This window comes from Parus major, chromosome 5 (genome assembly GCF_001522545.3).
Source record: "Parus major isolate Abel chromosome 5, Parus_major1.1, whole genome shotgun sequence".
NCBI classification, from domain to species: Eukaryota; Metazoa; Chordata; class Aves; order Passeriformes; family Paridae; genus Parus; species Parus major.
In genome coordinates, this window is record NC_031774.1 from 15,236,032 (window position 1) to 15,250,158 (window position 14,127).

The 14,127-nt window shown below is 44.4% G+C and overlaps 1 long non-coding RNA gene across 1 annotated transcript in view; it reads right to left on the bottom strand.

Moving 5' to 3' along the window:
• LOC117244579 overlaps positions 1-13,799 on the bottom strand; it is a 54,213-nt gene extending 40,414 nt beyond the window's left edge. The window contains exon 1 of the long non-coding RNA XR_004497950.1: positions 13,718-13,799. This is a non-coding gene — a long non-coding RNA (uncharacterized LOC117244579). The remainder of the gene's footprint in view (positions 1-13,717) is intronic.
• Positions 13,800-14,127: the final 328 nt, after the last annotated feature.

The window sequence follows — 14,127 nt, forward strand, 5'->3', positions numbered from 1 at the left end:
GCAGGGCCAGATGTGTTCAGATGAGCAAGAGAGGGTCACGTAGTCATCAAAATGCAAGATACCTGTGTGAACTGCTTGGTTTTGTCTGAGATTTCTATACATCTTAAGACTAAGTGAAGTGAAACCCTCTGTCTTGGGTCTGAAGTGTCTAGGACAGTTCCCCCTCCATTCAGATGTGGTCCCCCAAACAGGAAGGAATGATGATTCTGGTTATAGCTTATATGACTATACCTAGTCCACACAGGAAGAAAGAAACAATGATCAAGATCTTTGACACACAAAGAAGAATTTAAGCCCCACAATTACAATTACTGTCTTCCAAACAAAACACTCTCCTTCTGAAACAATGCTTGAAAGGCATCTAGATGATCATACAGCCAGCATACTCCATCAAGAAAAAAGACCATTTTTGTGTGTGTCAAGTCAACCATCAATGCAGGACGATAATGGGGGTGGTAAGAGGTAGCCAACACTGCCTAGAAGAACAGGTGGCAACTTGTGCCAGAGCAAGCCTCAGCACCATCCCACAGGAGCACCTCTGTGATAGGAAAACCATTCAATCACTAGCGAACCTAAGCAAAGAGCAGTCTTGCTGAAAGCTGAGATTCAGTGAAATCCATGTGTTAACCAGTGATTAGTGCCTTTCCTTGAAAATTTTCAATTATTTTTCTTTTATTGGAAATCTGAAAAGTCTTAAAGTGAAAGATCTTCAGCAGCTGAAAACCTATCTTTCAATTTCCAACAGAACCTGTAAATTTCCATGGAATAAGCTAATGAAAACAAACATTTTGTCACTCACACCAACATTTTCCAGGAAGGAGGGAGAGGATAAGGGGGAACATTATTTTTGACAAGGTCTGCTGATTGGCAGAGCTCTTCAATAAATAGATCAGGCCAGAGCACACGACTTCAGTCCACATGGCAGAACGGTTGGTCCTTGAAAGGCTGATAGAGATCTTGTTGGCTGAGTTTCCCCTGTGGTTGACAGAGCATTAGCTAAAGACAGGATACAGGCAACCAGTCCTGCTGAGAATGACTGGATGCCAAACCAGTGGCTGGCAAGATCTCTAAAGGCTTAATGATAGAACGCAAATGCTCACATAGAGACCTGACCAGCAGAGAATTTGCTAGCTGGGGAACTGCAGGCTACCACATACCATAACAGGAGCTTGCTCTCAAGGAGTGAGAAAAAAAAAAATAACAAAAAAGAGAGAATGTCAGCTCTGCAAGTATTTCCAAGGTGGTTATAACCTTTCTCCAAAGAGGCAAATCCAACATTAAACACCAGGAGAATAAATCAGCTGCAGGGACTGGCAAAAGGCTGAGAATCTAAATTACAGCAAGGTCAATAGGAAGCAGGGGGCTGCTCAGAGGGAGCCAGAGTGAGAAATTCAGCACATCTGGTAGGTACAAAGCAATGCCCTTCGGGCAAACTCAGCCCCCAGCCCACCCCTATGCAGGGCCTAGAACTCAGCAGAAGGAACACCACGGGCAGAGACGGCCACAGGGAGGTCCTGTCTGAGGGAAATCCGTCTGCAAGAGGGTGGAGGGGGAAAAAGAAAAAAAAGGCAGGTGAATAAATGAGAAGCAGCAGTGTTAAGGCTGTGCAGCTCGTGTGGCCGTCTGAACAGATGTGAGCCGCTGCCTCTGCTGGCTCAGGGGATGCTCTCCTGCTCTGGAGACAGAGCTGGCTGCAGTGTTTTCTTTGGTGTGGCTGCCTGCATGCCAGCAGCAGGGCTGCATGGATGCCAACAGCAGGGCTGCATGCATGCCAACTGCAGGGCTGCATGGATGCCAACAGCAGGGCTGCATGCATGCCAACTGCAGGGCTGCATGCATGCCAACTGCAGGGCTGCATGGATGCTGGCAGGAGGACTGCATGGATGCTGGCAGCAGGGCTGCATGGATGCTGGCAGGAAGACTGCATGGATGCTGGCGGCAGGGCTGCATGGATGCTGGCAGGAAGACTGCATGGATGCCAGCAGCAGGGCTGCATGGATGCCAGCAGCAGGGCTGCTCGGCCCCTGGCACAGCCAGTCCCACCACAGATCTCACAGGAGAGCTGCAGGGCAGCCCCGTGCATCCCCACTCTAAGGTGCAATGCTTTTGCAGCCCTCTGCTTCACAGAGCTCATGGGACATAAAAATCAATTTAGGGAAGCCTTAAAGCTCCCCTAAATGTCCATGGGGAGCGGGCAGCCCCCATCATTGGCACAGCCCAGGAGGGAGTCCAAGCAGATCTCTGGAGAAGAAAATAAAAGAGTACCATGCAGCTGATTTTTCGTATGATTTGGAGAGACTTATCAATAAAGCACCCTTTGAATGTGTAATGGGTGGGTTGCAGCCCAAACCCATATTTACAAGAAAACATCAATAAAAGCTGTATAAGCCTTGAATGTACTTGTAGAGGCATGGCATGGAAAGCAAGCTGAAAACCAGGGCAAGGAGCAGGAAAAATAAGAATGGAAGACGTTTTGTTGGAGACAAAAGTAGGTCAGAGACTGATGGTGTTTTGGAGGATGTATCACAGGCACACAGAATATTCTGAGTGGGAAAGGGATCCACATGGATCATTGAGTCCAGCTCCTGAATGGAGAAACAATTAGCTGGCATTGCAATCCTCAGCTAATTTGGGCTGTGGGAGCAGCAGAGGTTTGGTGGCCAGGCTGCCCTGGAAGCATCACCACTGTCTGCACATCAATGGGGCAAGCTCTGCTCTGCTGGGTTCAGCCAGGCACCCCCATGGGAATGCTTCCCAGTATGGCAGCACTTTGATTTGCTCTCAGTTCACATGGTACCAGATCAATCTTCTGACCTCTGTCTGGCTTTAGATTTGAGTTTGCCATAATATAAAATAGATAAATTCAAATTTTGATCTCTAATACCCCCAAGATTGTTAAGTGTTGTCAACACTTTTGAGTATTCCATTAACATTTGAATACTTTACAGTGTAATTCCCTTTTAACAGCTCATCGTTTCTTGCTTGCATTATTTTTTGCTGCTATTTATCATCATATCTAACAAGACTGCCCTTTGTAACTAATGCAAAATAACATGGGGAGATAAATAGCCTTTGAGGGTGACATGGATGACACCAGAAAGAAAAGAAAGGACAATAATATATATTCAAGCTGAATTAAATCTGGAGTTCTAGAGCTTATATCTGATAGCAAGGAAAATTCAGGAAACCTTGCAGATGGTAGCTCCTATGTGACCCACAGGGTTAATTCTTTTCCAGGGTCCCAAGGAAGAAAACAGATGCTGTGTCCCTCCCACTGCTCCCAATTGCAGGTGTTGGTACAGTGACAAGCTGCTGTCTCCCACAGTGGTGTCAACCAGAACAGAACACCGTGGGAAGAACACTGGGGACGGGTCCTTTCTCCCCAGCTCTTCAGCCTGGCTTTAAACTAGTTCAAGGTATTGGAACACCAGCATGTGAATATGTATATTTAAATATATATAAACATATAGGGCTATCTGTGTATTATTTAAATGTGAACAGACAAGTAAATTTACCTTTTTGATCAGCTGCCAACCTCTGCTTAGATCAACCCACAGTGACCTACTGAAACAGTGGCTCAGGCGACTGCTTTGCACAGGGGCTTGGAGGAAGGGAAGAGCTGTGGCCACGACCCTGGAGAAATTGCTCCCAGAGCAAGGAGGTGAGAGTGTCACAAAGAGGTGCTCAGTGTCACCAGGACAAAGCCAGTCAGGTCAGAGTAGAGCTTGAAAGGCTTATAAAGAAGCATAATTAGTGGATTTAAAACTGACTGTCGATGTAGTGACTAAAGCTACAATCCTCAAAGGTATTTAGGTATTTGATTCCCTGGTCAAACCAAAACTTTGAGGATCTGGGCTCCAGTGCAAGGACTTTCTACCTAGATGAGCATCAGTAATGATCTGGGCAAAAGCACTGGCCACATGGCACTCAGGCCAACTCTCCTGATAGATGTGGTTCTAATATCTTAGATCTTCAACAGGTGTGTCCCAGTTCCTCAGAGCCTCTCTGAGCTGTGTGGATTTCACACACAGTCTTGATGTATGGTAGTGTGTGCCTCTGACAGTGCTGTCATCCCCTTGAGCTCCTGTTGCTGTGACAAGGCTGAGGTTCTGCAGTACCAGCAAGGGAGCAGGGAGCCTTTCTGGGAAGATGGAAAAATATGGGCAAAAAAGGAGAGTAAGGGAAAAATAGCACAGTTAAGGGACTCAGTCAAAAAGCTGCCATAAGGTAGGATGGTAGGTGCATCTTGGAGATGGGAAGAATCACTAAACTACACACACAATGGAAACATTCTAATTAGAGGTAGCTATCACCTCGTCTAGTCAAATATACTATTTGGCTAAAGTTGACATATCCCTGTGGACCATTTCAGCTTCGATCAGTTTTAAAAGGAATATTTTCTTGGTGAAAAGAAGAGAAAGAGACTGAATGATGCTGTTTAGCTAGTGTTTAGGACATTGGCCACACTTCAAATCCCTATTCTGCCTGATTCAGAATGATCTCAAAAACCTCTGCAAGCAGGAAAAAAAAAATGAGGCTGGGAGGTGATGGTTTAAAAACACTGCATTGGAATGTTTAAAATATGTCAAAACATTTTTTTTTCCTTCTTTTTTTTTTTTTTTTTCTGAATGGGAAATTCATCAAATCTGACACTTCCCATGAAGAGTTCTGGCTCCAATGAATCGGTATATTTGGACACCCCCTTATTCTCCTCCTTCCTTCACCACTATTTCGGCCAAATATTCTTGGCTGGTTCTAATTATACAGCCATATATTTTTATACGCACACACAAGCAGTGTGTACACGTGAAGGCTCAGTAATCGCAGATCAGATGGGGAGGAAAGTGTTGATAAGACCTTAGCTGCTCCACAACATAAAAAATTGTCTGAGAACCCTTTTCCCCCCACCTCTTCACCTCACCCTCCCAGGAAAAGCCCAGCAGAAGAGGCGGTGGGCTCTGCAGATGGCAGCCACATGCACAGGCTGGCTGAGTCCCCGTCTTGACATTTCTGCACTTCTCTAGTGCCCTCCTCAGGTTTTGCAGAAGTTCACCTTCCTCTGGATGCGAGGTTCACCTTCCTCTAGATGTGAGGCTGCATCTGGCCCTGCTGTTCCACTGCCAGGCACCCAGCACCCTTGAGGGAAGGTGAGAATTGGCGCTTTCCGCACCCAGTTGGAGGCCAGGGAAATGGACAAGTCCAGGAAACGCAATGTCCTCAATGATGAAACTCAACATCAAAAGTTTTCACACTTCAGGGTGTGCTTACAGCCCTGGAGAAAAGGGTCCCTGTCTTGAGTCCTGGCATTCCCAGTGAGAGCCAAGGGCACTGAACATCCAACAGGCATCCAGCACCTCTCAGGATCATAGCTCAGGGCTGCTCAACACAGCTGGTAGAAGGCTTTACCTGAGCCCAAAGCTGCTAACAAAGTTTCAGTGGGGGTTCCTACACCACATGAGATTGACCCTATAAAGGAAGGGGAGTAGGGGAAAGGGTTTTCTCTGAAAATGATGAAATAGTTAAAGTTGAAAGCAAACAGGCCACCCAGCTCTCCCTTTAACCCTCCTACAGCAGAAGAGACCCGAGGGCCAGCCAAATCTACCAGTTCTAGGAAATTATTAAAAAAAATACATACACACATTGGGGGGGGTGGGAAGACCAATCTATTTTCACAAGAATCTGTCCTTGATTAGAGCAGAAACATGGAAGTGGGGGAAAGAACCGATTATTCAGCAGAGAGTTCAGAAGAACAAATAAAAAAGGGAAAAAAAAAAAAAAAAGGCATATTTGTTCAGGGTGTGATAGAGGGACTTCCAAAGCTCATGGAGACAATTGGAAATTAGGTCTATTGAAGCAGAGGCATTCGCCACTCAGGGTGAGGAATCAAAGGGCAAGTCCCGGGGAGGCGGGCAGGGTGGGGTGGCCACCCCTGGGTGGGCAGTGACGGGCAGGCTCGAGCGTGTGACCTCTCATAAAATCCTTCCAGGGGGCTTTCACATATTGTGTGGAGCATAAGCTGATTTCCACACACAGAGATTCCTAATGAAGATGTCCTTCAGGGGGTGAGGGGAGGAGATGGGGTAATGAAACCAGCCTGTCTGCCAAGCACATGCTTACCCCCACTGAAGGTGGCACGGACGTATAATGGAATATGTAAAGGGATGGGAAAAAATGCTGCTGGCCTCAATGCCATGCAATAAAAACAAGAACTTCATGTGAATTAAATCCCAGCTACCTGAACAATAGAGGCTTGAGGGAAGATCAAGAAACCCCTGTTTTCTTATTGCAGACCAGACCAGGGCAGCTTCAGAGAGTTCCTCTGGTTCAGAAGCAGTTATCATCTGCCTCAGACTGATCTGGCTAGAGTTTGAACCAGCCTGAACAGAGATTTATTAACCCTCGCAGTTGGAGATCAATAAATAGCTTCCTCCCGAGCAGGCAAACTGCCTGGAATACAAAAACATGCAACGGGCTTGCCACCAATCTGCTCTCCCCACATCCAATAAAAAGATGCTCTAATTCTGCAAAAGACAGCAATTTCTTATTTCTAATGTGTCTTGAAGCCAACTCTAATAGTCACATCTAATTGCAGGACGCTGGATCCCTGCCATGTAGAGTATGGTTGCTAGCAACATGATTTGTAGACTTCTCTGGGGTCATTTGGAAACTATTTGTGCTTACACCCTCCTCATCTCCTCTGCTGAGTGTGTGCTGGTCTCTCAGTCTTATCATGCTGCAAAGGGCAAGGTGCACCAGTGAGATTTATGTGCAGGAGAAGAAAGAGTAGATGATGTTCTTCAGGGTCAAAGCCACCCAGTGCTTCATCTCTCCAATTAACTACTCTGCTAGGGAGAGAGATAAGGTTAGAAGTGGTGTGGAATAAAAGATTTAAATTGCAGTTTGACTTTTCCTTTTTTTAATTGAAACTTCATTGGAAGAAAGGGTGAAGGCTTACTATACAAAATATTTTTCAGGCAAAAGTCAAAAACACAGGACTGGCATGATTGTTCAAGAAATCAAACCATAACACATAAATGAAATGTGGGGAAATGAAAGATACTTTAAGAAACAAGGTGCCACAGAATCTTTTTCATCAGCTCCAGTGAGCAGTTTTACTGAACTTTGAAAAAGTCACAATTATTAGATTTTTATCTGTATTCACACTGTATTTCAAGATACCCCAGCCATGCCTTTAAACAAAGGAATGAGGCTCTTTGCTCAAGGAGTCCCTGAGCTACAAACTTCTAGAAACTGGAGTCTCTACTGGAGATAATCTTCTGCTTCAAAGCTCCCCCATGCATTTTCTGCCAGTGATGGGTGATTGTTTGCTGTGTACCTTCACACTGAGTCATCCCTAACTTATTTCCCAATCCTTTCCTACATGTCATTATTCTTATTCATTGACTCCTGTCTCATATAATTCTGTTTACAAATCCTTCTGGCTGTCTCCAAGCATCTTAACACATCTCCATCTCCAAAACATGATATACTCTATTTTAGAAAATTTAAGAGCTCACGCAGGTGGAAACTGTCAGGAATAGCTCCCTGTTACTCACTCTTCAGAGGCTACACAGGGGTGTGACAACATAAGAAAACCCTTCCTGGTAAAATCAGATCACAGCTTTTGACAGTCAGTGTTTTCAGACATATCCAAGCTGTAGCGAGAGCTTGGCAGCGAAGACTTTCCCTTTCTTATAAAAGTTTTCGAAACTTCAGTTGATGTTCCTCTCCACATCAGAAAGAAAACTGGAAGGAAATCACAGAATTGTTCAGAGACCATGAGCAAAAAAAACCAAAAAACCAAAAAACCAACCAAAAACAAACAAACAAAAAAACCCCACCAAAGTAAGGCAAAGCAGAAATTGGTACAGATAAAAATAAATTTGACATATTTGATTTGGACTTTTCCTTCTATTTAATGTCTTTCTTCTACTATAAACTAAATTTAAAAATGAAATGTTATTTCAGTATAGAAAACCTCCAAACCTCTAATCATAAAAACAAAAACAAAAACAAAAACAAAAACAAAAACAAAAACAAAAACAAAAAAAAAAAAAGAAAAAAGAAAAAAGATTGGTTTAGAAGACTTGTAACAATTTCATAAGCTGGAAAATTTGTTAAAACCATCCCATTTACCACAAGCAATTACAGTTTGAATATATTTGTCTTTTGTGGCAGAAAAAAAAAAAAGTGAAATGTAATTTCCAACCCTTTCTAGCAGTGACTTCATTTTTTGTAACACTTTTCAAGGTGAGAGATGCACCAAAATAAAATTCTGACTTTGCCCAACCCCTGAAACTGCTTGGAGCCAAGGATGTTGTCAAAGAAACTGGTGGATCCAAGAGTGTTGATGGGGGAAAGAGAGAGGGTCTGAACTGAACAAAAATACTTGTGCCAGCAAGAGAGGTTTTCCCCTTCTTTCCTGGCTGGTCATGCTGCAGAACACACCCATCAAGGGGCTGAGGCACAGAGCCAGGAGCCAAAAGTGGCCAGGTCACCTTGAACAAGCGTCAGATTCAGCAGGGTCTCAAAGGACTGCAAGGGAGCCAGAAGAGGTGCTACTTGGCCTGACGCTGGCCATGGAGGATAAATAATGCTGCTTTCCAGCAACCCCCAGCCGTTTTTCCAGTAGTATTTTCATCCATGTTCAGTTCTCAACTGTACATCTGACTCTTCGTAAATTCCAAAAATTAATCCATTCAGGGCATAAGAGTTGAGGAAAAGGGTCAGCAGATAGCAGGCAAGCCAGCTGCTGTGTTTATGCAGGGGTGAGGTTGCCAAATAGCTGCTGAGGGATGGGACAGTGGTGTGGCAGTCATTTTTCCTTCAGCAGAGCTGGCACGTGGAGACAGAACATATCCAGACTTGCACTTGAGAGCTTCCAGGATTCATTGGCCCTGACATCTTCTGCCAGAAATAGAGAGACATTCTGGAAACCACATCCCTGTCAAAAGGCCATTACTGTACCACCTTGGCTCTGCAGTGTGGCTCTGCTCCTTTCTACTGCCCTCTCCCATGCCAGACACCTACCCCATCTCCTGGCAGCTGCTCAGGAGGTATCAGTGTGCCTCCTCACCCACAACCAAAAGTGACTGGGATCAAAGCAAAAATTTGGGTAAGAATTTTCCAGGCTGGTTTGAAAGTTCAGGTTCTGTAGTAGTAGCAGCTCCTTGGGCCATTAAAATAATCAGGATTCCAAAATATGACAGTTTTTTTTTTTTTGCACAACTCCTATTTACACTATTGTGAAAAGCAGTTCTTTGTTGAACACACAAAATATACCTGGTAAAAACTTTTGTGGGGAGTGGTAGAGAACTCAGTCAACTTCCAACCCCATTGGAGGCAGGACTACATGGAAAAGAAAATGTCCCAGAGACACTGACACCAAATTTTCTGGGGTCGTTTTGCATGCTACCTGTTCAGTGGAGACCACAATGAAAAACAGGGAAGTGCCCAATTCTCATAAGAACATGAATGCCACATTACATAAGACCAAATGTCCAAGCAGTGCAGTATTTTGGATGTGACAGTAACTGGTAACAGGTAATCAGGGGCTAATGTAAAGAACAGGGCATGGACAGATATTTAGCCTCTAGGAAACAGCAGTGTAGAGACCAAACAGAATGGATGTCCATGTCCCTTAGAGATACCAGGGCACATGAGAACCTCTTTCTATACTGAAAAAAAAAAGAAAAAAAAAAGGAGAAGTCACTGGGGGAATGTGCCCAGTGGAAGTGAAGAAAATATTATAAATGGCTTGGAGTCTGCCTTCCACTAACCACGGGGCAAGACATTTCATCTAGCCTGTGCTTCAGTTCCCACCATGACATAGAGATGTTGCATCACTGCAGGATGGAGAAAATGAAACCATGTCATGACTGACATATCCCGAGGTGTGAGGGATGAGGACCAGATGGGACCACTCCAGATGGGTAGGCTGTATGGGCGTCCCCTCTCAGCCACTTTCCCTTTGGCATCTGGATTTTAGTCCCAGTGTCGTGGAAGCATTGCAAAGACATTGTTCATTACACAAATAGCTCCTGAGTGCTATTCATTGTACATTATTTCCTTTCCCTTACTCACTATTTCTTCTTCTTAAGAAAGATAAAAACAGCTGCCCTTGTCTAGGCAAGAGAATACCAGACTTTCAGCATCCAGTCAAAAGAGTGAATCATGTTTGGACTCAAGTTGCTATTAATCTGGGGCTGAAACTTGTCTGGAGGAATGATTCAACTGAGTGTTGCACAGGGGTAAATTCAGGAAGTTCCTCAAAGCACCTGAGCACGTAGAGGGAAAAGACATCTAATAAATGGCCCCTCATAAACATTTCACAGGGCTGTAAGATTAGACGTGATTAAATGGCACAAGAGCCTGAGCTCTCCCTACCCAGCTTTTACTTACTGGGTAGCAAGAGTTAGGTGTGCTGCAGACGAGAAAAGAGGACTTTTCTTCCTCCCAGCTCAATAAAAACAGGGTTTATACACAGAACACACCAGCCTTGAGCATCTTATACTTAAATGTAACACCCAGTGCATATGGGGTGAGCCCCAGGCTCTGCCCAAGTCGCTTATAAACTGAATAAGTTAGACAGGCAAAGACAGAAGTGTTGGTAAGTGAGGAGCTGAAGCACACAGAGGCTTCAGTGCTTTCAGTAAGGTCCAAGGGAGATTTGGGGGTCCCACACCCAGTCCCTCACTGCCATGATGGGAGCACTGGCCACCCTACCAGCACCAGGTCCCCTGTAGCCATATATCTACAGCACCTCTTTAGGTGCTGCTGGATCTACAGACCCCTGCTAGCCCTTTCCCTCTGTGGGAAAGCATCCTGACTAAATAAATGTATTTATTTGCTCTTGAAGTTGGAAGCTGAGCTCTTAGCACCTTGCTGATAGATGGGGAGGGATTGTAAGGCCTCAAGAGCCAAACTGTTTTCTAAATTGTTACCTATTTGCGTCACTGCTAGACTCCTTTTTCCCCAAAAGGAAAAGGGGCACTAGATTAAATTCATCCAGGTATTAGAGGAATCCCAGCTCTGCTATAGATAATACCAAGCATCACTTTCCGGTTTTAGGTGGACTATTCTAAGCACTCCCAAAACAGCGTGCCTCAATACCCTAAAATGCATCCTCTCTGCTGAGCATGCTGAGCATGCATGGTTGCAAGCCAACCTTGTGGTGACTGTGCAGGGGAGGACCCAAGCCAAGGCCCCCAGACAATAGGTTCTCTGTCTGAAATCACTCCACCACTCAAGACCTGCCTTTGTTGAAGATGTTGTAGACAATCTCAGTATATTTGGCTCAATACAGAGGAATTAAAAGGAGTCTGAAAGTTGTTATAGATCAGGTCAGACGTTCTAGGGAGGTCTTCCTGGCTTTATGAACTTAAAGGAAGTGGATATGAAAAAAATTAAGATAACCCTCTGCTGCGTGTTCCATCTCTCATGATGGGATATGCTTTGACACAGACAATATTAATCTGTACTGGATGCTTTCATGTGCCTTGTTTCTTGAATTTTCCCTGAGATTTGGTCTGTACAAGCACATATAGCAGCAATTCTCAAAGAGGGAAGAGTTAAGATTATTTTGACAGTGTACCAATATTTCTTACTTTTCAGAAGTTTAAATTTGCATTAATTTTTTCACATTGTGCTGAGGATTAATCCTCTATGCATTCTGGAACAATACGAGACACCATTAGGCAATGTTAACTTTGTGCTGATGTTTTTTGGCATAAGGTGCTGTATGCTTTAATTTATTTGCAAATCCAAAGCCAACGCTTTGCACACTTCAGTGAAAAGCCAGAGGCAGCCTGCCCCACTGGAAAGGTCACCAGATTAGGACACAAGGGAACTCTTCGAAGTTTTGCCACTGATTTACTGTTCAATCTTGGCCAAGTAATCTCTTTCCTTTGTGCCTCTAGTTTTCCTCCCATTCTTTGTGTTTTCTATTCAGGGTGTAGTTCTTTAGAGGAGGAGCAGCCCTCTCATTTCGTGCTGGTCCTGTGTCTCAGAGCAGGCCCCCCTCTCCTAGCTGAAGAATTCCTACTAGATTCTACTGCAACACAAAGAGTTCAGAGCCTAAACAGTTCAAAAGAGTTTGGCTTTCATTGACAGGATCTTCAGCCTCTCTCATTTGCTTCCTTAACACAAAGCTTTTCAGAAGAGGTACCAGCCACCTACTGAGTGAGTAAATTCCCAGTCAAAGGGTTAAAATAACAAACCTCATTGAATAAAGAAGAGAAAGGTGTTCAAGAGGAACTCGGATCATATGGTAAACCAGGTATTAGTTAATCAATAGTACTCAAAGGTGAAGGCCATATGGTGGAGCCAGAAATCATTGCACAAGTTAAGCAAAGTTTAGCAAGCCTGATTAAGCAAAGCGTTAACTATTTTCTGTGAAAAATTCCACCTTTCCTCTAACCTAACTCTGGTAATACATACCAATTTTCTCTGGGACTGACTCATGCATTAAAGGCTTCAATGGAAGTTTTGAGAGCAATCCATGGACAATACTTCTTTATTGTCCAGACAGTTCATATACTGCATGTTACATAGAATTCTCCTATTCACTGGACTCTCAATCCAAACTCTTCTGGTAAAAGGGCTTGTGGGCAGTTTACTTTCTGTCCAATGACTTCATTGCAAAGGATTTTTCTTCTCTGTTGAGCTTGCCATGTGCAAGCTTTCCTTCCTCTTGTTTCCCTCCTCTTGTTTCCCAGTTTCTGGAAATAATTTGTGGTTTGGAAATGGAAATGCCCTTGTAGGCTTCAAACTGCTTAAAGCCTGCCATAGCAGATGAATTCATTGGCTCTATCTAATCTGCTCTTCTCTTGCCATCCATGACCCATACCTGTTGCTTCAGAGGACAACACTAGTGCACAGTAGCACAGGGCACTTCAGCTTTAGACAGAGTCCTTTCCCTGTGAGGAGATGACGAAGTATCCTTCCCACTTCTGCCCTGAACTGCCCCAGGTTTTCTGAGAGGCTTCCTCAAGGCATCAGCTAAAGGACAGAGACCCCCCACAAGGATAAAGAGACTTAAGGGGGACAAAATACATTGGCACATATCAAAAAAGGGCTTCCCAAAACGTAGCACAGCAAACACAGATCAACCCCTTCCAGGACTGGCTTGGCTCGCTTCCCCTGTTCGAAGAAATTGGCAAGCAAATCTTTATTGTAAGAGACAGAACAGAAGCTGGAGGGGAGGTACTGAAATCTGGGGATAATTCACAAAATCCTGGCCTGTGGTGTAGAAGGAAGTCAGTGTTATGTATCTATCATTTGTATTTCTTTTGTTACTGCTGCTAGATTTAAGCAGATATAAGCAACCTAACAATGATCACAACTCATTTTCAGCTAACATGTTTTCTGGCTTCTTTTAAACTAATGGAAAGCAGGTATAAGCTAGAACAGAAATTTTTTGGCTTGTTCATTCATGTCAAAGTCGTCTTGTGCTTCACAAATATCCTACATATTGCAGTAGGATTACTTTTTCAATTAAGTACAATTTAGTAAGACAAAGATACCAGATTTGGTCTCTTAAAAGTCTGCCGTTTTGCCCAAAGAGCACAACCATAGTTCTCCAAGCCTGGTGACTCCAGAGGCTCATGCCTTGTCTTTTCCCATGGCCAACAAGTAGTGCCAAAGCCACAAAGTTGAACTTGGCTCTCTGTCCCTGAAGATGTGGCAGAGAACCATCAGGAAGACCACCTGTACTCACCTCAGTCTGAGCTGGGCTCACCTTCATGTCCACAATGGGTGCACAGAACCACGGCCACCACCACTCTTGGGATGAGGGAAACTTCAACCAGGAGTCATGTGCCAGCGGAAATGGTGGGATGCGTGGTGTTACATTGCCACCTTGTGGAGAGCTCCCACTGGAGACCAATGGAGAAAGATGGCTGACTAACAAGTTGTGGGCTGCCAGAATGTCTCCCCATTGCCGTGTGCCCATGGCTAGCTAAGCACTTGTGCCTTTGCTGTGATCGAATGGGCCGCTACATGTTGCAGTTATTTCTCCTCCAAGGGGTGAAGCGCAGGAGCACAATGCAAGACCTGGAGGTCCTACGTATGGGCAACGTCATCCCATTGCTACAGTGCCTGGATTTGCAGGCTTGGTATTAAAGTTTT